The sequence below is a fragment of the Procambarus clarkii genome, chromosome 15 (genome assembly GCF_040958095.1).
Source record: "Procambarus clarkii isolate CNS0578487 chromosome 15, FALCON_Pclarkii_2.0, whole genome shotgun sequence".
Classification (NCBI taxonomy): domain Eukaryota; kingdom Metazoa; phylum Arthropoda; class Malacostraca; order Decapoda; family Cambaridae; genus Procambarus; species Procambarus clarkii.
In genome coordinates, this window is record NC_091164.1 from 37,650,457 (window position 1) to 37,673,408 (window position 22,952).

General features: G+C 39.9%; 1 protein-coding gene across 1 annotated transcript in view; it reads left to right on the forward strand.

The window, feature by feature from the left end:
* LOC138364931 (tripartite motif-containing protein 59-like) overlaps positions 1-22,952 on the forward strand; it is a 112,987-nt gene that overhangs the window by 50,379 nt on the left and 39,656 nt on the right. The window lies entirely within an intron of this gene.

The following is a 22,952-nucleotide window of genomic DNA, read 5'->3' on the forward strand; positions in this document are numbered from 1 at the left end:
TGGTACAACAGCAGCCAGCACCAGCTCAGAAGCAGCTGAACCCACAGCAGCAGCGAGCACCAGCAAAGCTGATGCAAACATCTAAAAACATCGTGTGCAGCGTGAACAGTTAGAACAAGTGTTAAATTTAAGTGTGTACACAGTGTTAAAATTAAAGTTGCAGTAATTTTAGTGTACAATAGTTTTCATAAACTGTATTGTAGTACTCGACATACAGCAGAACTACTTTTAATCAACACAGTGTTAACGGCATAATGCACTGCAGTACGTATTTACTGTAGATCATTCACAACTTCACTAAACTTCAAGTTGGACACAACTTCAACAATAAGGTAAATTTATGAATTACAGTATTTTTAGTAGAGAAGTAATATATAGGTAGAGTATGTAATATGATAATGCATTTTTATTGTGTACAAGAAAAAAAAAGACTGACACAAACGCCTCCTGAAGGTCACCTCTTGCAACGAATCCAACGCTCCAACGAACTGGGGTTGGTCCCATATAGTACGTTGAATCGAGGTTGTACTGTATAGGACAATTAGTAAAAACAAAACAAAAAAAACACAAATTTAAAATTTTTTTCCTTGTACCTAGATCCACCAGGCCTGTTTGGTGCATGTTTCAGTACTTCAGAAATCTGGAAGGTCACGTCCTCCTCCTCAACTTGTGGATGTGCGTTGATAGATGATTCTGTAAAATTAAGTTATTTATATAATAATAAATTCAATATAACAATAATATTCTGTAAAATTAAAAGTAATTTATACATCAATCAGATAAAACTCTCCAGAGATGGTGATACACAACATATAAAGGACAAGTTTCAGAACACGATATGCATTTAGGAATAAGGTTTTGTACATGTAGGTAGCACATGAGAAAAAAAGTGGATGGTGATCAAGTTTCTATTAACATGTTAATGGCTTTGTTAAGGCTTTGCAAGAATGAAAAAATATTAATAATATAATCGACCAATTAATTGTACGTTGTTTATAAGTCAATTATTTGCATTATTATTATTATTATTATTCAATACTAATGATATAAAAATGCATTTTGTAATCTACTATTTATGCAAGTATTAAGCACAGGATCATGAAATAAACTGCAAAATACTGTAATGGATAAACCAATTAAGTTTACATTTTCCCATAGCTAAGTCAGTCAGTTCTATTAGCAGCAGAGAACAATTATGCCCAACCTCTATTAAATGAAACAATCTTAAGAGCAAGTGATAGAAATATAATCATTTATTCTTGGGAAAATATTATGGAATGGTTCCAAATATGAAAAATATTAAGTTTTTTGGTTAAAATTTTTTAACTTAAAATTTAAATTTTTAAGTGAATTTTAAACTTTAAAAAAATTATTTAATTTTTTGGTTACTTACTTAAAATAACGTTATATAGTTCTTGTTTTTGTAGAAATGCCAATTTCTTCTTTTGCCCTTCCAGACTGTATAGTGACCACAGGCCGTTTGTTCCTATCTTCTTCATTATTCTTTGAACCGTGGTTGCACAATCAGACCCACGTACACTGGTTAAAAGCAACAACAAAAATGTAGTACACCAACGAATTTTGATTATATATATATATATATATATATATATATATATATATATATATATATATATATATATATATATATATATATACAGAGCACCACTTGGTTTCCGAACCCCTTGGGGACGAGACCCGTCGGTTAACATGTAAGTTCGTATACGAGAAATAGAGGGGAAAAATAAACTAGAAATGTAAAAAGAAATTTTTCCCAAAAATTTATGAACAAAACTCTAGGGAAAAAAATCGTCAGGTTCATGGCGTAAATGCGACCGTGTTTTGTTTGTACTCATCAATAAGTGAAGTCCTGATCCGCTTTATAAAAGTCCTTAATTGTTCCTAACTGATTATTAAGACGTCTGGCAAACATCCTCTGGATGTTTCCTGCCAGCCTGCAGGCACATCCTGCCTAAAATATACGATGATGTACTGTACATTTAAGAAACAAATCTGGGTCACAGGTCTGTGGAGTGTGGTTAGGCTTACGGAGTCAGCCGGTCCCTCCCCCACCACCAACACACCCCCCCCTCTCCCCCCACCACCGACACACCTCCCCCTCTCCCCCCACCACCGACACACCTACCCCTCTCCCCCCACCACCGACACACCTCCCCCTCTCCCCCCACCACCGACACACCTCCCCCTCTCCCCCCACCACCGACACACCACCCCCACCCCCCACCCCAAACCCATACACACACACACACACACTCTCAAAGGTCACGTGGTTCACAGTTCACTTCAACACCCATATATCGCTTCCTGCCTGCCTGCCTCCTTCCCACCCTGCCAGCCTGCTTCCTTCCCAGCCTGCCTCCTTCCCAGCCTGCCTCCTTCCCAGCCTGCCTCCTTCCCAGCCTGCCTCCTTCCCAGCCTGCCTCCTTCCCAGCCTGCCTCCTTCCCAGCCTGCCTGCCTGCCTCCTTCCCAGCCTGCCAGCCTGCCTCCTTCCCAGCCTGCCAGCCTGCCTCCTTCCCAGCCTGCCAGCCTGCCTCCTTCCCAGCCTGCCAGCCTGCCTCCTTCCCAGCCTGCCAGCCTGCCTCCTTCCCAGCCTGCCAGCCTGCTTCCTTCCCAGCCTGCCTGCCTGCCTCCTTCCCAGCCTGCTTCCTTCCCAGCCTGCCAGCCTGCTTCCTTCCCAGCCTGCCTCCTTCCCAGCCTGCCTTCTTCCCAGCCTGCCTCCTTCCCAGCCTGCCTCCTTCCCAGCCTGCCTCCTTCCCAGCCTGCCAGCCTGCCAGCCAGCCTGCCTGCCAGCCTGCTTCCTTCCCAGCCTGCCTCCTTCCCAGCCTGCCTGCCTGCCTCCTTCCCAGCCTGCCTCCTTCCCAGCCTGCCAGCCTGCCTCCTTCCCAGCCTGCCAGCCTGCCTCCTTCCCAGCCTGCCAGCCAGCCTGCCAGCCAGCCAGCCTGCCTGCCAGCCTGCCTGCCAGCCTGCCAGCCAGCCTGCCTGCCAGCCTGCCTGCCTGCCAGCCTGCTTCCTTTCCAGCCAGCCTGCCTCTCCCCCTGCCATCATGCTAACGGGTAGTGTGTGTTAGGCTTATCTTCGGGAATGAGCCGGTCTCGCCCCCACCACCACCAAACCACCCGCCCCCCTACATCCCATCTCTCAAGGTCACGCGGTTCAACCTCGTGACTACCACTCACTCCCTGCCTGCAAGCTAGCCTGTCTGCCTGCAAGCTAGCCTGCCTGCCTGTGCCTGCCTGCCTGTGCCTGCCAGCCTGCCTTTCCCTCCCTAATTCTCACTACTTCCATCCCTTCCTGCCTACCTCCTAGCATCTCTCCCTACCTCCCCCTCCCTCTTAGCATCTCTCCCTACCTCCCCCTCCCTCCTAGCATCTCTCTCCCCCCCTCTCTCACTGATTCTCCCCCCCCCTCATTCATACTGCCTCCCACCTAAGTTCCATCGTCCATCCACCCACCAGTCAGCCATCACTGACGCAATGGGTGCATTTGGAGCCAACATGGTGCACAGATGTTTCTTGATTGTGCAGATATGTAAAACAAAAGCACAGAATGAACATTCCAGCCTTATGGAAATTCAAAATAATAGGAATAATAGGCCGTGAATCTGTGAAGTCACAGTGGGCAAACTGGACCATCGCCCACCCACCACCACAAGCCGGCGTGACGCTTGGTGGACCCCTTCCTACCCGAACTTTGTTCGGGTAGCATGACTCCCCAACCCCAATCGGGAAACTGGAAGTTTCGGATAACTAAAGTTCGGAAACCAAGTGGTGCTCTGTATATATATATATATATATATATATGTATGCATGCCATATACATATATATGCTATGTTGTATGCTACAACTTGGCTGATAATAAAGCCATTCACAACTGCAGGCCTAATAAAAAAAGGTGGCACAGCAATATCTTACAAAGATACCTTCATCTGCAATAGTGTCATTAGTAATAGAGACGACTATTGTGAATATACCTTTGCCAAGTTCTCCAGTAAATCTCTTAAATCCTCCTTGACTATAAGTGCCATCTATAGATTTCCCAATACCAACATAGCTTCATTCCCAGATAACGTAAGGAATCTTATCATAAATAACAATCTCAACAAAAATCAAACCAACTTAGTGGTTTGTAATGGTGAACAAAACATGCAGATACTTATATATAACCTGTGAATAGAGTGAAATAACAGCAAAACGATTTGTTTATTGTTTTATGACCATAATAATTGAATCACTAATATGATTCACTAATATATAATCCTAATAATAATCAATAATATATAATCCTTTGAGCATGCTGCATCTCTTTCAGTCTCTTTGCAATTTGAACAAGAGGGTTTTTAATTGATCGAACCATATTCTTGAAGTAAAGTAAAGTAAATGAGATGTATTCCATATTTTGCAAAATATACGATGAAGGCACACAAACATTCATACCAAAACAGAGATGCAGGCCTAGGAAACAGGATTGGTTCAACAGAAATTGCGAGAGAGCCAGAGATTAAGACACAAGCATGGAATCATTAGAGGAAGAGGCCAAACCCCCAAACATACCAGCGATACAAAGATGCGAGAAGCAACTACACGTCAGTAAGGAGAGAGGCAGAGAGGAACTTTGAGAATGGTATAGCAGACAAATGTAAATCAGATCCAGGCATTTTCTATAAATTCATTAAAAGAAAGCTGCATGTAAAGGATAATATTCAGATGTTGAAAATGGGGGACAGATACGCAGAAAATGAAAAGGATTTTTCATTTCTTTTCATATACAACTAGTCAAAAAATATTGGTTAACATTGAACAACTTTTAAAAAACTAACTGACCCCTCTTAAGAAGCACATCAACAAACTGGAAAAAATGCAAAGACATGCTGCTAAGTGGCTCCCAGAACTGAAGGGCAGGATCTATGAGGAGACATTAGAGGCATTAAATATTCCAAAACTAGAAGACAGAAGGAAAAGAGAAGATATGATCACTATGTACAAAACAGTAACAGGAATTGATAAACTTGATAGGGAAGATTTCCCGAGACCTGGAATTTCAAGAACAAGAGGTTATAGATTTAAGCGAACTAAACAAAGATGCCGAAGAAATGTAAGATAATTCACTTTTGCAAACAGAATGGTAGACGGTTGGAACAAGTTAGGTGAGAAGGTGGTGGAGGCCAAAACCGTCAAAAGTTTCAAAGCATTATATGACAGAGTGCTGGGAAAATGGGACACCACGAGTGTAGCTCTCATCCTGTAACTACACTTTGGTAATTACATATGACAGTGTCAGACCACTGAGGAAGAATTGAAACAGGGATTTCCTTAAGTACTTTCGTATTTCTATAATATATCTTCAGAAGGAATCATTCCTCCTGAAATAATTTACATTTACTTGATTCCTTCTGAACATGTATTATTTAAATATGAAAGTACTAAAGGAAATTCCTGTTTCAATTCTTCTTCCATGGTCTGACACGGTCACATTTTTCACCACATGTTAATTTCCATGATTTACACATACACACACAAATTTATACACACACACACATATAATTATATATATTATATATATATATATTATATATATATATATATTATATATATATATATATATGTCGTACCTAGTAGCCAGAACGCACTTCTCAGCCTACTATGCAGGGCCCGATTTGCCTAATAAGCCAACTTTTCATGAATTAATTGTTTTTCGACGACCTAACCTACCTAACTTTTTCGGCTACCTAACCTAACCTAACCTATAAAGATAGGTTAGGTTAGGTTAGGTAGGGTTGGTTAGGTTCGGTCATATATCTAGGTTAATTTTAACTCCAAGAAAAAAAAATTGACCTCATACATAATGAAATGGGTAGCTTTATCATTTCATAAGAAAAAAATTAGAGAAAACATATTAATTCAGGAAAACTTGGCTTATTAGGCAAATCGGGCCTTGCATAGTAGTCCAAAAAGTGCATTCTGGCTACTAGGTACGACATATATATATATATATATATATATAAATATATATATAATATATATATATATATATATATATTATATATATATATATATATATATATATATATAAATATATATATAATATATATATATTATATATATATATATATATATATATATATAAATATATATATAAATATATATATAAATATATATACAGTGGTACCTCGGAATGCGATTGTCCCTGTATGCGAGGTTTTCGGAAGGCGAGCAGTATTTACTCCAAAAATTTGTCTCGGAAGGCGATGGTTACTTCGGGACGCGAGTTTGTTGATACGCGTACAGGCCGACCTAGCGCGTGGTGGTTCGGGGATCGTCGCCCCTCTGCCCCGCTGCCCCTCAGTTTACCATTGTCTCGCGCTCAGTGACTACCCCCACATCAATTCTTCTCGCGGATTTTCAGTGTTTTGTTGGATTTTTGGTGATTTGTCTATACAATTTGTTATTATATATCTCACCATGAGTCCCAAGAAAGCCAGTGGTAAGGATAAAGGCCAGAAAGCTCATGTGAGGATGACAATAGAGGAGAAACAAGAGATCATTCGGAAGCATGAGAACGGTACACGTGTTGTTGAACTTTGTAGGCAGTACAACAAAGCCACATCAACAATATGCACTATACTTAAGAAGAAAAATAAGATTATGGGTGCTAATGTGGCAAAAGGAGTAAGAACATTAACGGCACAAAGACCACAAATACTTGAAGAAGTGGAAAAGTTGTTATTAATTTGGATACACGACAAGGAGTTGAGGGGTGATAGTGTTTCGGAGGCCATTATTTGTGAGAAAGCCAGGGTGTTGCACGAAGACCTTCTAAAGAAGACCCCTGCAACGAGTGATGCAGATAAGAAAGAGTTTAAGGCAAGCAGGGGCTGGTTTGAAAAATTTAGAAAGAGAAGTGGTATCCATAGTGTTACAAGGCATGGGGAGGCAGCCAGCTCAGACAAACCAGCCGCTGGACGATTTATTGAAGAATTTAAAGAGTTTGCAGAGACTGGGGGATACCTACCGCAACAAGTGTTTAATTGTGATGAAACAGGACTGTTTTGGAAAAGAATGCCTAAGAGGACATACATTACCAAGGAGGAAAAATCCTTGCCTGGACACAAGCCTATGAAAGATAGGTTTACGCTTGTGCTGTGTGGAAATGCGAGAAGCGATTTGAAAATTAAACCCTTGCTAGTGTATCATTCTGAAAATCCAAGGGTTTTCAAACAGTATAATGTGCAGAAAACCCGTTTGTGTGTGATGTGGAAGTCTAATAAAAAAGCATGGGTCACTAGGCTTATTTTTTCACAGTGGGTGAATGAAGTGCTGTGCCCTGCCATAGAAAAATATCTGCAGGAGAAACAATTGCCACTCAAAGCCGTGCTTCTCCTTGACAATGCTCCTGCTCATCCTCCAGGCTTGGAAGATGATTTGTTGCCTATATACAATAAATTCCTCACAGTTAAATTCCTTCCTCCTAACACCACTCCTCTAATTCAGCCTATGGACCAGAAAATCATAGCGAATTTTAAGAAACTGTATGAAAGGGCACTTTTCCGGAAATGTTTTGAAGTGACTGAAGCCACAAACCTCACCCTCAAAGAGTTCTGGAGAGAGCATTTTAACATTTGTAGTGCTTTAAAACTCGTTGACAAAGCCTGGCAAGAAGTGACTCAAAGAACCCTGATCTCTGGCTGGAGAAAATTGTGGCCTGAAGGTGTGAGAGAACTAGACTTTGAGGGGTTTGAGCCTATAAATGATGCGCCTATTGTTGAGGAAATTGTTAGTCTAGGCCAGCAAATGGGCTTGGAATTGGATGGTGATGATGTGGAGGAGTTGGTGGACGAACACAACGAAGAACTGACCACCGAAGAACTCCTAGCCCTTCAACAGGAACAGCAAGCCAACACAGCAGCGAATGATTCTGCAGTGGAGGAGGAGGTGGCAGCAGCACCAACAGCACCAGCGAATGTCCCTTCTGCAGTAATTAAGAAGGTGTGTCAGATGTGGGAAGAGATTCAAACAACTATTGAACAGACTCACCCAGAGAAAGCTGTAGTAGGCCGTTGTCTTAATCTTTTCAATGACAATGTGATGCCTTACTACAGAGAGAGCTTGCGAAGAAGGGAAAAGCAAGCTTCCATGGACAGATTTGTGGTGAGGAAATCGAGCAGTGAGCCTCAACCAGGACCTAGTGGCACTCAGGTTAAACGTCCCAGGGAGAGCACACCAGAAAGGTCCTCACTGCCTGATGTGATTATGGAAGGGGACTCCCCTTCCAAACAGTAACTCCTCTCCTCCTCCCCCCTCCTCACCATCTTCCATACGCCTACAGCACTCGACAGCAAGGTAAGTAATAACTGGAACATAGTTTTGTAGGTTTATTTAGATGAATTAGGTAAATTAGGTATAAAAATTTAGTTTGATGTGGGGTTTTTGGGGTAGTCAGGAACGGATTAATTCATTTCCCTTTATTTCTTATTGGGAAATTAACTTCGGAATGCGAGTTTTCGGAAGGCGAGGCGTCTCCAGGAACGGATTAAACTCGCATTCTGAGGTATGCCTGTATAAATATATTATATACTGATAATTAGCTAAAAATATATTCAAGTAAATGTAAATTATTTTACCTTGCATCTAGATCCACCAAGCCTGTATGGTGTGCATTTCAGTACTTCGGAAATCTGGAACGATCTGGAATCTCTTATCTGCAATGAAACAATACATATTATTGCACTTACCACAATACCACACAAGAATCAGTACGCCTTACCACACAATCAGTACGACTGTTTTCAGCGAGCCTCTGAACACACTGAAGATTGATAACCCAAATGAATTTTTCATGGATATGATACCAACATCAAATCATATATCAGATGTCATCCTATCCCCACTGGATTTTGAAGAAGCCATAGACAGTATGCCTATGCACTCTGCACCAGGCCCTGACTCTTGGAACTCTATATTCATCAAGAACTGTAAAAAAAACGTTATCGCAGGCCCTTCACATTCTTTGGAGACAAAGCCTAGATACTGGCATTATCCCTGACATACTAAAAACAGCAGAGATAGCACTGCACCATAAAGGAGGAAATAAGGCAGAGGCAAAAAACTACAGACCGATAGCACTAATATCGCACATCATAAAAATCTTTGAGAGAATGCTAAGAAGTAAGATCACAAAATACATGGAATCACAGCATCTCCATAACCCCAGACAACATGGTTTCAGAACAGGGCGCTCTTGCCTATCACAGTTGCTGGCCACTCTGACATGGCATTAGATGCCATGGAAGACAAACAAAACGCTGATGTAATTTACACATTTCGCAAAAGCTTTTGACAAATGTGACCATGGTGTTATTGCACATAAAATGCGTTCAAAAGGAATTACCGGAAAAATAGGCAGATGGATATACAATTTCCTGACTAATAGAACCCAATGTGTAGTAGTCAACATACAACATACTCATACACATACTGAATCGTACACACACTGAATGCACCTGCAGACACACAACGAGCACTATCAACAAAGATTACTTCATAAAATAACTCATTAAATTATTGGACCTATACTTATGCATTTATCTTTGGTTTAACACAACAGGCACCAGACACACGCTAGGCATCATACACACTAGGATAAAACAAACATTAGGCCAGAAGTCAGAAAAGAATTCAAAGAATTTTACTGGAAAGGCTTGCTGTTAGGAAAGGAAGTAATTGAGATGAATTAATGCACAGTATGTCAATTTTGTGAAATATATGATAAAGGAACAAAAACATTTATACCAAAACAGAGATGCAGAACTAGGAAACAGGATTTGTTCAACTGAAATTTCAAGACGGCCATAGACCAAAAGACACAAAAATGGAATCAATATACGAAGAGGCCAAACCCCCAAACATACCAGTAATACAAAGAGAAACAACTACACGGCAGTGAGGAGAGAGGCAGAAAGAAATTTTGAAAAAAAGGAACAAACAAATGTAAAGTAGAACAAATCATATTCTATAAATACAGCAACAACCAATTGCAGGTAAAGTTTAATATTCAGAGCTTTTAAATGCATGGATGGCGAAATACTCAAGAAATTGTTCACGACTTTTGTTAGACCAAAGTTGGAATATGCAGCGGTTGTATGGTGCCCATATCTTAAGAAGCACATAAACAAACTGGAAAAGGTGCAATGACATGCTACTAAGTGGCTCCCAGAACTGAAGGACAAGAACTATGAGGAGAGGTTAGAGGCATTAAATATACCAAATATACTACACAAATATATATACTACACATGCACAATAAACTACCCTACACAGGCTGAGTATGGTGTGTACAATAAATTATTAGCTAAAAGTTAAGACTGAGTTTGTATAAATGGGGGTTAAGTCACAGTGGGAAAATGTAAGTGGAGTGCCTAAAAACCCTGTCCTGGGACCTCTGTAATTCATAATATATACAAATAATTTAGACTCAGGTTTGATCAGCAATATTTGAAAATTTCCAGATGATACAAAAGGGATTTTTTTCTGGATTCAGGATTATTTTTTTATGGCTGAAAACAGGTTTTCAGCAATAAAAGAAATACAGTATTGCTGGAACAACCGTCGACATCTTCAAGAGAAAACCTGAACATCTTCAAGAAGTGAAGATGACCTTGAGAAGAAGTATAGGTTGGGAGAAGTATAGGTTAGGAATTGTCTCCAAAGAATTCTCAAAGAATTACTCGTTATTGCTATCCAAGATAATTAGACGAGCCAAAACTAAATACTACGAAGATAAATTTACCCAAATAAAGAGTACCTTACCTAAAAATATGTATGTACCTTACGTAAATAAACATTTTATTTTGAAGTGCCGGACAAACAAGGCTGTGGTGGATATGTGGGCCTGAGGGGCCTGTCCAAGCAACAGCCTGTTGGACCAAGCTCTCACATGTCAAGCCTGGCCTTGGAAGGGCTTGGTGAGTAGAACAACTACCAGAACCCTATGATGCATGTATGAAGCAGATAACTAGGTTGTAGAGGATAGATAACATAGTGATTATAAGAAAACTAAAAACTCACTGGAAGCAATACAAATTACAAGAGTTGATACTCAACTTCTTTCCATTGTACCTCCCGTGTGTCAGCTTATCACTCTACTGCTAATATCACGGTATTGCAGAATATCTGTCTCTACATTGCCAAGGTGTCCAGGCAGTGAGCACCACATAATGCAGTGCAGTCCTGTAAGAATAAGCACAGTAAGTATGGGCATGGAGGGGGTGCAGCAGTGGCTTGTGAAGGGCTGGAGAGTAAATGGACATGCCCAGGGGTAAAAAGCATTAGGGTAACAGAACATAGCCCATAAAAATAGTAATGACTGTGAATGAATAATTATATGAATGCAATAATACTTCATATCTCAATAGGAATACTAAGCAGGATGCAAGACAAGGTACTGGTGGTGATAATGGTTGGTACAAGTCCTCACATCCCCACAGACACCAGTAACAGCCCTCACCTCCCAACACAGTACCCTTGTTCCTTAACAACCCTTTGGACCTTTATTACAGAAAAATAGAATCAATTAATATAATAAAATATAAAATATAAGTGTTTACTTACGATAATACTATCGGTGGAACACAAAATCTTCTTCTTCTTGATGGTAGGTGCAGTTTGCATGAAGGGTTAGTCCTCGCCATGACTGAACTCACGACAAAATGGCCGCTGTGTTGATATGGTGTCAGATGACACTGTGACGTCACAGGTGAGGGACGCTTTGCGCATTACTCCCTCGTACTTAAAAAGTACTACAGGTACTTTTTGGTTTTATTTTTGAATATGGCAGAAGTTGGACAGCTTTTCAAATCATTATAAGGGAGTGAGTTCCATAGACTAGGTCCCTTTATTTACATAGAGTGTTTACATAGATTAAGTTTGACTCTGGGGATATCAAAGAGATATTTATGTCTGGTGGGGTGGCCATGTGTTCTATTACATCTGTCCAGGAAGAGTTTCAGAACAGGGTTTGCACTTAGAAAAAGGGCTTTATAAACGTAATTTACACAGGAGAATGTATGGAGTGAATTTGTTTAGCATGTTTAAGGATTTGAACAAGGGAGCTGTGTGTTGTCTGAAGGTAGAGTTAGTTATTGTCCTGATAGCAGATTTTTACTGGATGATGATGGGCTTGAGGTAGTTTGCAGAGGTTGAACCCCAAGCACAAACACCATAAGAATGATAGGGATAGATAAGTGCATAATAGAGTGAGAGGAGAGCAGAGTAGGGTACATAATATCTGATCTTAAACAGTATACCAAGTGTTTTAGAAACCTTTTTAGTTATGTGTTGTATATGGGTGCGGAAGTTGAGTCTCTTGTCTAAGTATAGGCTAAGAAACTTTCCATCATTTTTATTGCTAATGTTTACATTATCTATCTGAAGCTGAATTGCATTTGTTGATTTGTTTCCAAATAAGATATAGTAGGTCTTTTCTATGTTTTGTGTGAGGTTTGTTGGTTGACATCCACAAGTATACTTTTTTTAATTAATTGTTTACAACATTATTTAACAGGAGTGGGTTGGGGTCAGAGTAGATGAGTAGTATCATCAGCCAACAATATAGGTTTAAGTATGTTAGAGACATTAGGGAGATCATTGATGTATATAAGAAACAGGAGGGTCCTAGGATGCTGCTCTGTGGCACCTTTACGGTAAGTGGTAGAGTGGGAGAGGTTATATCATTGATGGCTTCATATTGGTGTCTGTTACTAAGATAGGATCGGATATAGTTTAGGGCAAGGCCACGGATTCCATAATGGTGGAATTTAAGTAAGAGGTAGTTATGGTTACCAGTATCAAAGGCCTTTCTCAGGCCGATGAAGAGTTCAATTGGAAACTCACTTTTGTCAAGGGCTGAGAAGATTAAGTCAAGCAGACTAACAATAGCATCATTGGTACTCTTTTGGGAGCGGAAGCCAAACTGACAGGGACTTAGTATATTGAATTTTACAAGATTGGAGTAGAGCTGTTTGTAAAAAAAAAAAAAAAATATTTTTGATAATATAGGTAGATTCGATATGGGTCTGTAATTATTTATGTCTGCCGTGTTACCTCCTTTATGAACTGGCGTTACTCTTGCTTTTTTAAGGATATCAGGGAAGGTATGACACTCTAGGGATTTGTTGAAGAGCAGTGCTATGAATGGTGCAAGGGCATGGGAGGCACGCCTGTGTACCATCGATGGTATTTCACTAATGTTCCCAGCTTTGGTTTTTAGCGAGTGAATGATGGACACAACATCTGTAGGGCTGACCGGAGAGAGGAGAAGAGAGTTTGGATAGCTGCGTGAAAGATATGTGGTAACATATGTCTGAGTCTCTGGGATTTTTCGGGCAAGGTGAGCACCAAACGATGAAAAGAAGCTATTAAATTCAGTTGCTGTTTCAAGATCTGTTGCAGGTGTATAACCATCCTTGGAGATTTTTATCTTATTATGTAAATGTTGTTTAGCTCCTAGGATGGTAGAGATGGCTCTCCATGTGCTTTTTATGTTGCCTTTTGCTTCTTTGAATCTATTCTCGTAATAGGAACTCTTTGCTCTTATTATACTGGTAAGCACTGATGAGTATCTCTTAACTACTTCTTTTCCAACTAGGCCAATCCTAAGTTTTTTTTTCATATTCATGTTTCTTGTCGATTGCTTTAACCCTTAAAGTGCGCATCACGTCATATGACGTGCTGGACGTTGTACCAGTAAACTGCGCATCACGTCATATGATGTGTTGGAGAACTATGCAAAATTTAAACAGCCCGCGGATACACGGGGTTCACCACACCTTCATCAGGGCTCTTGTAAACAGACGCCATTTTTAAAAAAAATCGTGGGCCAAACTCCCGGGTGTTATTGGCCTCAGTATTGAGTGAGCAACCAAGCCTGACGCACGCAGCATGAGCTAACAGCACTGCTGTTCAGCTTGTGACCACAGCATCGCCTAAAAATGCCAAATTATACTTGTTCATGCTATTATGTAGCGATGATATTATTACAGAAGACCCCTGACTGTGATAAAACTGACCAGGGTTCTGATAATAGCAGGATTGTGGTGATGTTTAGCGCTGTGCGCCATGGAAGGAGGTGTAATGCTGTAGGAGGGAGGGTGGTGGCGATGTCTTTTGACTGTGTGTGGCCACCTTTTATTGACTGCACTTGGCATACCAGCTTAGTGGTTCGCTATGGTGAACACAAATGTAGATACTTATATATAACGTGTGTATAGAGGGTATAAACAGCAAGAAAAGGTTTGGAGCCACCATTTTGGTGAGAGCGGTGGCGTCGTCTGCACGACGCCACCGTGCAGACGACGGTGTTGTTTACTGGTTACCACGATGGTCTTTGGGCACCATACCAGTTTATTTGTACAAGTATGATGAATAAAACAGGTAGATATTTATATATAATGTGTGTATATAGCGTAATAACACCACACAGTATTGTTAGAGGAGAAATATTAGTGCGTCTGGCCTTGAGGGCGGCCGCCGATCAGCTGTGTGAGTAGCCACATCTCTGTGCTTTTACTCACCATACAAGCTTAGATGTACAGTTATGGTGAACAAAACATGTAGATACTTATATATAATGTCTGTATATAAGATATATAGCGTAATAACACCACACAGTATTGTTGGAGGAGAAATATTAGTGCGTCTGACCTTGAGGGCAGCCGCCGATCAGCTGACTGTGTGAGTAGCCACATCTCTGTGCCTTTACTCACCATACAAGCTTAGATGTACAGTTATGGTGAACAAAACATGTAGATACTTATATATAAAGTCTGTATATAGTGAATTATAGCAAAAACATTATTGTGGGAGGAGAATGAGGGTGAGTCAGATGACTGGAGGGAGGGCGGGAGTGGCTGGCTGGTACACGGCGATCACTCCTCATTACTTTTTGACTCATAATAGCTACTTAGTGGTTCGTTATAGTGAACAAAACATGCAAATACTTATATATAACCTGTGCTTATAGTGTAATAACCGACAAAGTATTTGTTCACTGATTGATGAACATAACTGAATCAACAATATGCACACCATATTTTTGAGTACACCAACGATTCACTCATTTTATTATATAAATATATCAAACTACACACTATTGAATAATATTACAGCAAAAAAAGTATGAAAAATCAATCAGAGACATTGAAATAATTCGGTAATTATCTCTTTGTGGTAACTCTGGCCTGACAGCTTGCGAGCAACAGACCGCCTGGGACGCTCGCTGAGTCAGCGCCTATATAATTTGCCAGACTTCCCCGCCCTATAGCGGGCAATATATGCCACTTACGATTTTTTTATTATTTTTCGCATGATCAGTGAACACAAATTAACAGGTTAGAAAGAAAAAATAATTTTTTTTTTTTCAAAATGACATGCGCCTGTGGGGATGGCAGGATATTAGACCCCGAGCATGTTAAGGGTTAAGTATGCCATTAGTGAGCCAGGGATTATTTAACCTTTTTGCCAGTTACTTGCTTGGTGAGGAGAGGACAATAAGTATTGTAAAGGCTTTAAATTTTGGAAAGAGGCTAGTTAACGAATTATTATCCTGTGTATTGATAAATTTAGATTCCCAGTTTACATTGTGGAGGGCATTTGTGAGATTGCCTATTGCCGCTTCACATTGTAACCTAAAGGTAATTTTCTTGTTACCTGGTGGTGTTATGGCCATGTTCGCTACAAGGAAGGTAGGATAGTGGTCAGTTGTTCTGTCAGTGATTATACTTGATGTAAGAGGAGCTGTTATGTTGGTCCATCAGTGATCCAGGGTAGTCGCAGATGTTTGAGTGACTCGGGTGGGCCTGGTGATTGCGGGGATGAGCATACAGGAATTCATGCTGTTGAGGAAATAGTCTACTTGAGGGTTATTTTGTAGCCCTAGGTCAATATTGAAATCACCTCTGAGAACTATGTGATTTTTGTTGAGATTATTGTTTATGATAAGGTTCCTCAAGTTGTTATTGTATTTGTGTCTAGCTTCAGACACAAGCATGTTACAGTTATGTCTTAAAGAGTTGAGAGCAATTAAGGATGATAAAGAGTCACTTACAATTAATGTATCAAGTTTGGATACTTGTACACATTTCAGTGCAAGGAGCAAGGCAAATAGTTCAGTCTGAAGGGTAGAGGCCCAGTTGTTTATACGGACTCCCCACTCAAAATATAAGTCATATCCTATTGCCAGGACAACTGCACTTCCAGCTGCACCCGTTGGGCGCTCTAGGAAACCTTCAGTGTATATGATTTGAGAGAGAGAATGCTCTGTGGACAGAGCATCAATATGGCTTAAGACGTTGAGCTTTGCCTCAAAACAAAGCTGGGACTGATCTCTAATTTGCTCCTTTGATGGAAAGGGAGGGATTAAAATTGAAAAGGGTGTAATTTCCTACAGTGCAGGAAAGTGCTATTGTTGTCTCTCTTGGTACAAATTATAAATCTGATACTTTCTGAGTTCAGTTCCAATTTTATTTATCTATTTGAAACAATGTTTACATTCAATAAAGAAATTCTGGAGGGCTTCTGTGCAAGGGTTAGGATGAGCTAGCCTAAGCATTTTTATACCAATTTGACAGTTATTTTCAGTAACACGATAAACAACGCTCGGAATATTAAGTTCCTTTCTCATATTAAGTATCTTTGTGGTACGATGGCACCCAAGGATTATCCTCAAGGCTTCGTTCTGCAATTTTTCAAGCCCTCCAAGCTTTCTTTCAGGATGCCTTAAAGTTAGTTTAGTTCATTTATTATGCACCCCATACCCATCTTGTGGGCGGTAGTGGAAAGGGTTGCAGAGGCACATAATGGGCTCAGGGACTGAACCCCACAATTCATTTAGCTAAGCAAGTTACAATCTTGATGAGCTAGTTACAAAATTCAGTATAAGTCGTCACATCAACAATGGGTTCGAGATCGATCACAAGTACAGTTTCTAAATTAATTAAGCAACTGACATATGTGGAGAGCTAGTGTCACAATTGATATGTTTGTCCTGCACACCGCTCCCCATCCAGTGGGCAGCGGTGGATAGGTTACAATCACTTAGTTACTACTTACAGTTAGCAAACTGGGGATATTTGGCTAAAATTTCTGGTACCAGATCATTTTGAATGAAATATTGACACATCGTTGGTACATTGGTTATATAATTGTCTCTGAATTCACTATCACATAGTGACGGAGGGGTGTGCAAATAATTTTGTTGACAGTTAACATTTGGTCAGGTCTACATCGGCAGATAATGAGAATTCCCAGAAATACTTGTAACCGAGTCTAAGCCGAGCAGTAGTAACATCTAGAAGTCTGCTGATTTTATTGGATGAACCATAGATGTGTCGCTCCTCTTGCATAATAGTATTGAACGAAAGTTAATCTCCCCAAACAATTTCGCGTTTTGGGCAAGTTACCCCTCCACTCTCTCCATTTTTTTTGGACATTCCCTGGTAGTGTGCGGAAATACTGAAAAGTGTATACTCTTTTCAACTTTGTCACCTTAATTCTCGTCCTATGTCTTTCATTTTGGTATCAATGCGTTCGCAATAGAATTCCCAACAGAACTATGTGCATATAATGTCAAAGACAGCAGCGCGCTCCACCCACCGACAAGATGAATGTAGGCCAAGGGTACCAGAAAAAGAAAGCTGAGCCACCCTCAGGCAACTCTCATTACATTAGAGAGCGTGGTAATACTGAAAAGTGTATACCCTTTTCAACTTTGTTACCTCAATTCTCATCCTAGGTTTTTCAATTTGGCATCAATGTGTTCGCAATAGAATTCTCTACAGGTTTAAATGCATATAAACTCCAAAAGCACGGCGTACCGTCCGCACAAAACAGAGAAAGTGAGAGAAAGTAACCCGGGAGCACTCTAGTGCAATGTAATGTGAACACTCTTTTCACTTTGGTTACCTCAATTCTCGTCATATGTCTTTCATTTTGGTATCAATGTGTTCGCAATTGTATCTGCTGGCATTTTACCCTTTGCTTGGATCTGAAGGGTTTTAGGCTCATCACGATGCAATCTGATAGTACCACACGTGTATATACCTATCTTCAAGCAGCAATTCACTCATTCAAACCGACTTATAATAGTTATCCATATATAAATGGTAATCTTTGTTCTACCTGTTAACCTGTCATATGAAGAAAGATTGTCAAAGCTTATATTACATTCTCTAGAAAAGCAAAGAATTAGGAGTGACATATGGTAGAGGTGCACAATGGGATGAATGGACATAACAAAGGGGACATTAATGGGGTATTAAAAGTAGCAACACAAGACAGAACTCGAAACAAAGTGTAAAAATTGGAAAAATTTAGATTTAGGAAAGAACTGCATGAGTAAATACACTGGGTTTGTACCTTAAGGTTCATGTATGCAATATTACAGAGTTCCAGTTAACTCCCATGCATGCAATTAATTTATGTTATGTTTATGTTTTTTATGTTAAAATGTTTTTGTTGATTTGTTTGTATATTTTCATAAGTAAAGCATGCTTACCGTCTTATTCCAAGTTTTATGATAACTTTACAAGGTTTAAAACATAAAGTTCAATATATATTCTGGTTTTCATACAGGAATTATACGTTAATATAACATCATAATAACGTAATGATGTCGTGTAAATAACGTTATACTGACGTCATATAAATGTTATATTTATGTTATAAGAACGTAAATTGGATAGCTTTACAGAAAGTAAACAAAAAACTAAATGTTGACTGAAAATTATTTATTCTTAAATATAAAGCATGAAAACATTATAATACCATAGCATTTACTATTATTTTTAAATTTTTACATAAATCTTAAAAAACTGTGTCTCAAGAATATATGTTTTTAGTTATATCCTTTGGTTTTAAGAACGTCAGATATACGTATTTATGTCAAAAGTTACAGTATTACCTTTGTGGCACCATTTAAAAACGTCCACAAACGTTCTGTGTTTGCTGGGATATTTGCTTGGTTATGCTCCTTAAACGTTAGGTCGTCAGACATTATTATTCCCAAATCCTTTACATGCTGTTTTCCTACTATGGGTACAATTGATTGTGTTTTGTACTCTGTATTATGTTGAAGGTCCTCATTTTTACTGTACCTGAGTACCTGGAATTTATCACTGTTAAACATCATGTTATTTTCTGATGCCCAGTCGAAAACTTTATTAATATCACCTTGAAGTTTTTCAATGTCTTCAGCCGAGGTAATTTTCATACTGATTTTTGTGTCATCTGCAAAGGATGATACGAAGCTGTGACTTGTATTTTTGTCTATATCTGATATGAGAATAAGGAAAAGCAGCAGTGCAAGGACTGTACCCTGAGGTACAGAGCTTTTAACTGCACTTGGACTAGATTTTATATGGTTGACCGCTACTCGCTGAGTCCTGTTTGACAGAAAACTGAGTATCCAGCGTCCTACTTTACCGGTTATTCCCATTGACTTCATTTTGTGTGCTATCACGCCATGGTCACATTTATCGAAAGCCTTTGCGAAGTCCGTGTATATCACATCAGCATTCTGTTTTTCGTCTAATGCCTCAGTGACTTTGTCGTAGTGCTCAAGTAGCTGTGAGAGGCACGATCTTCCCGCTCGAAATCCATGTTGGCCTGGGTTGTGAAAGTCATTGGTCTCCATGAAATTGGTGACCTGACTCCTAATCACTCTCTCAAATACCTTTATGATGTGCGATGTTAGTGCAACTGGTCTATAATTTTTTGCCAATGCTTTGCTCCCTCCCTTGTGTAGAGGGGCTATGTCTGCTACTTTAAGTGCATCTGGTATCTCCCCCGTGTCCAAGCTCTTCCTCCACACTATACTGAGTGCCTGTGCTACCGGCACTTTGCATTTCTTTCTAAATATTGAATTCCATGAGTCTGTACCTGGGGCCGAGTGCATGGGCATGTTTTCAATTTCTCTTTCAAAATTTAGTGCGCTCGTGCTTATATCAGTTATATATACAGGGGTTTGAATATCCCGCATAAAGAAATTGTCTGGATCTTCCACCTTCATGTTGTTTATTGGAGTGCTAAACATGTCCTCATACTGCTTTTTTAGGATTTCACAAATTTCTTTGTCATCCTCCGTGTATGAACCTTCACTTGTACGAATAGGTCCAATACTGGCAGTGTTTTTTGCTTTTGATTTCGCATATGAGAAGATACATTTTGGATTTTTCTTTTTTTCTGAATTGCTTTCTGTTCTAACTGCCTTTCTTCAGTTTCATATGAGTGTTTCAATTTCCGCTCGATTTCTTCAATCTCCCTATTTAAATTATTCCTTCTTTGACGGGAAATTCGTGTCTGCATAAGCAGTTCCGTTATTTTTTTCCTGCTTTTATAGTGTCGTCTGCGTTCTCTTTCTACGTTAGATCTTTTTCTGGCTTTCCTCAAAGGAACATGTTTCAAACAGACTTGATACGCTTCTGAAGTCAGTTTTTCTATTCCTTCTGTAGGACTTGTATTACTTAGAACAGTTCCCCATGGAATGTTTGTAAGTTCCCTGTTTATTATCTCCCAGTCTATCCTTTTATTATTAAAATTGAATTTACTGAATAGCCCCTCTCGCTTTATCAACGTTTTAGGTCTATTCTGAGTATTGATGGTCGTTTGCACTTCAATGAGCTTGTGATCTGAGTATGTGGTATCTGATATCGTAATGTCTCTGATAATGTCTTCATTGTTCGTAAAGACCAGATCTAGAATATTTTCATTTCTCGTTGGCTCCGATATCTGCTGATTGAGTGAAAATTTGTCACAGAATCTAAGTAGTTCTCTAATCTGTGGTTGGTTAGGTCCTGATAGATTTCCTGGTATAATATTATTGTTTGCTCTTTTCCACCTGAGTCTAGGCAAGTTGAAGTCACCTAGGACGATAATATCAGGTATCGGGTTCTCCAAATTATCAAGGCTATTCTCTATTTTGCTTATCTGTTCTGTGAATTCCTCAGCCGTTGCATCTGGCAGTTTGTATATTAGAATAATCACTAAATTTATTTTCTCTATTTTTAATCCCAGTACCTCTACCACCTCATTTGTAACGTTTAGGAGCTCCGAGCATACAAGGTCTTCCCTAATATACAGACCCACTCCTCCATGTGACCTAATTTTCCTCTCACACCTGTATAGGTTATATCCTGGAATCCAGATCTCACTGTCCAACAATTCCCCTGCATGGGTTTCTGTGAAAGCTCCAAATACTGCTTTTGACTCAGTGAGGAGGCCATTTATGAACTGTACTTTGTTGTTTGTTCTTGTTTTCAGTCCTTGTATGTTGGCAAAGATGAATGAGGTTACTCTATTAGTGATAGTTTGAATGGGAGACTTTTTCGGCAAGCCCATTATGCGTGGACATAATGTGTTTGTTCTGACCAGTACTGATTGTTGTAGGGCAGTTGTCTGTCATAGTTGTAGTTCCCTTTCGGTGGGTAATTGTATCTGTAATTCTGGAATGCAAGTGGATCTGGCATCCAGCTCCATACACTCTCCATGCTGCTCCTTTTGAATTCTCTGCCGGTCTGGTATAAAAAATTTATAGTTTCCTCCAAATTCATTATCCTGCTTGCCATTCTTTATGTAGCGTTCCGTGCCTTTCACGTGAAATCGTGGGCAGCTGAGGTCATAGCATTTTCTGTCCTCCAGTGAGGTTTGGCACATGTCAGGATGGAAAAACCTACATATTGATCCAAATCGACACTCACCTTTCCTAAGCATATTTAAACATTTTTTGGGATGTTGGTAACTGCATTCTAATCCTTTCTTATTACCAGCATATCTATGTCTGCATATGCCCTTTGCATAAAATTTGCATAAGTCTGTCCTTCTGTTCTGAATTGCTCTATCGGGAACCGTCGTAGTGTCTGTACCTATCGAGCTGTCAGTGCTGTCTGGTACACTTTCTAGTTTACTGTCATCTACATCCTGGCCTACTGAGTCAGAGTTTACAACTTCCTGAGTTTCAGCCTCAGTTTCATCCCTGACTATAGCCTCCGCCCCTTGTATACAGTGGTACCTCGGAATGCGAGTGTCCCTGTATGCGAGTTTTTCGGAAGACAAGCAGGATTTACTCCAAAAATATGTCTCGGAAGGCGAGGGTTACCACGGGACGCGAGTTTGTTGATACGTGTACAGGCCGACTGGCGCGTGGTGGCATGGCGATCGCGCCTCAGTTTACCAGTGTCTCGTGTCCAGTGACTATCCCACCTGAATTCTTCACAAGGATTTACAGTTTTTTATCGGTTTTTTGGCCATTTGAGCATAAAAGTTGTCATTATATATCTTGCCATGGGTCTCAAGAAAGCCATTGGTAAAGTTCAACCTAAGAAAATAGCTGTGAGTAGAGGCAGTAGAGGATGTCCCTTCTTGATTAAGAAAATGTGTGAAGTATGGGAAGAACTGCAAAGTTTTGTTGAAAAAACTCACCCAGATAAAGCTGTAGCAGGCCGTTGCATTGACCTTTTAAATGATAATGTGATGTCTTACTACAGACAAGTGTTAAAATGTAGGGAAAAACAAGTGTCATTAGACAAATTCTTAGTAAAACAAGCAAGTCCTAGTGGTATGCAGGCAAAATGTGACAGTGTGTGCATACCAGTGAAGTCCTCACTGCCTGATGTGATAATGGAAGGGGACTCCCATTCCAAACAGTAACTCCTCTCTTCCTCCCACCTCCTCACCATCTTCCATACACCTACTGCATTCAACAGCAAGGTAAGTAATAACTTGAACATAGTTTTGTAGGTTTATTTAGATGAATTAGGTATAAAAATTTAGTTTGATGTGGGGTTTTTGGGGTAGTCAGGAACGGATTAATTCATTTCCCTTTATTTCTTATGGGGAAATTAGCTTCGGAATGCGAGTTTTCTGAATACGAGGCGTCTCCAGGAAC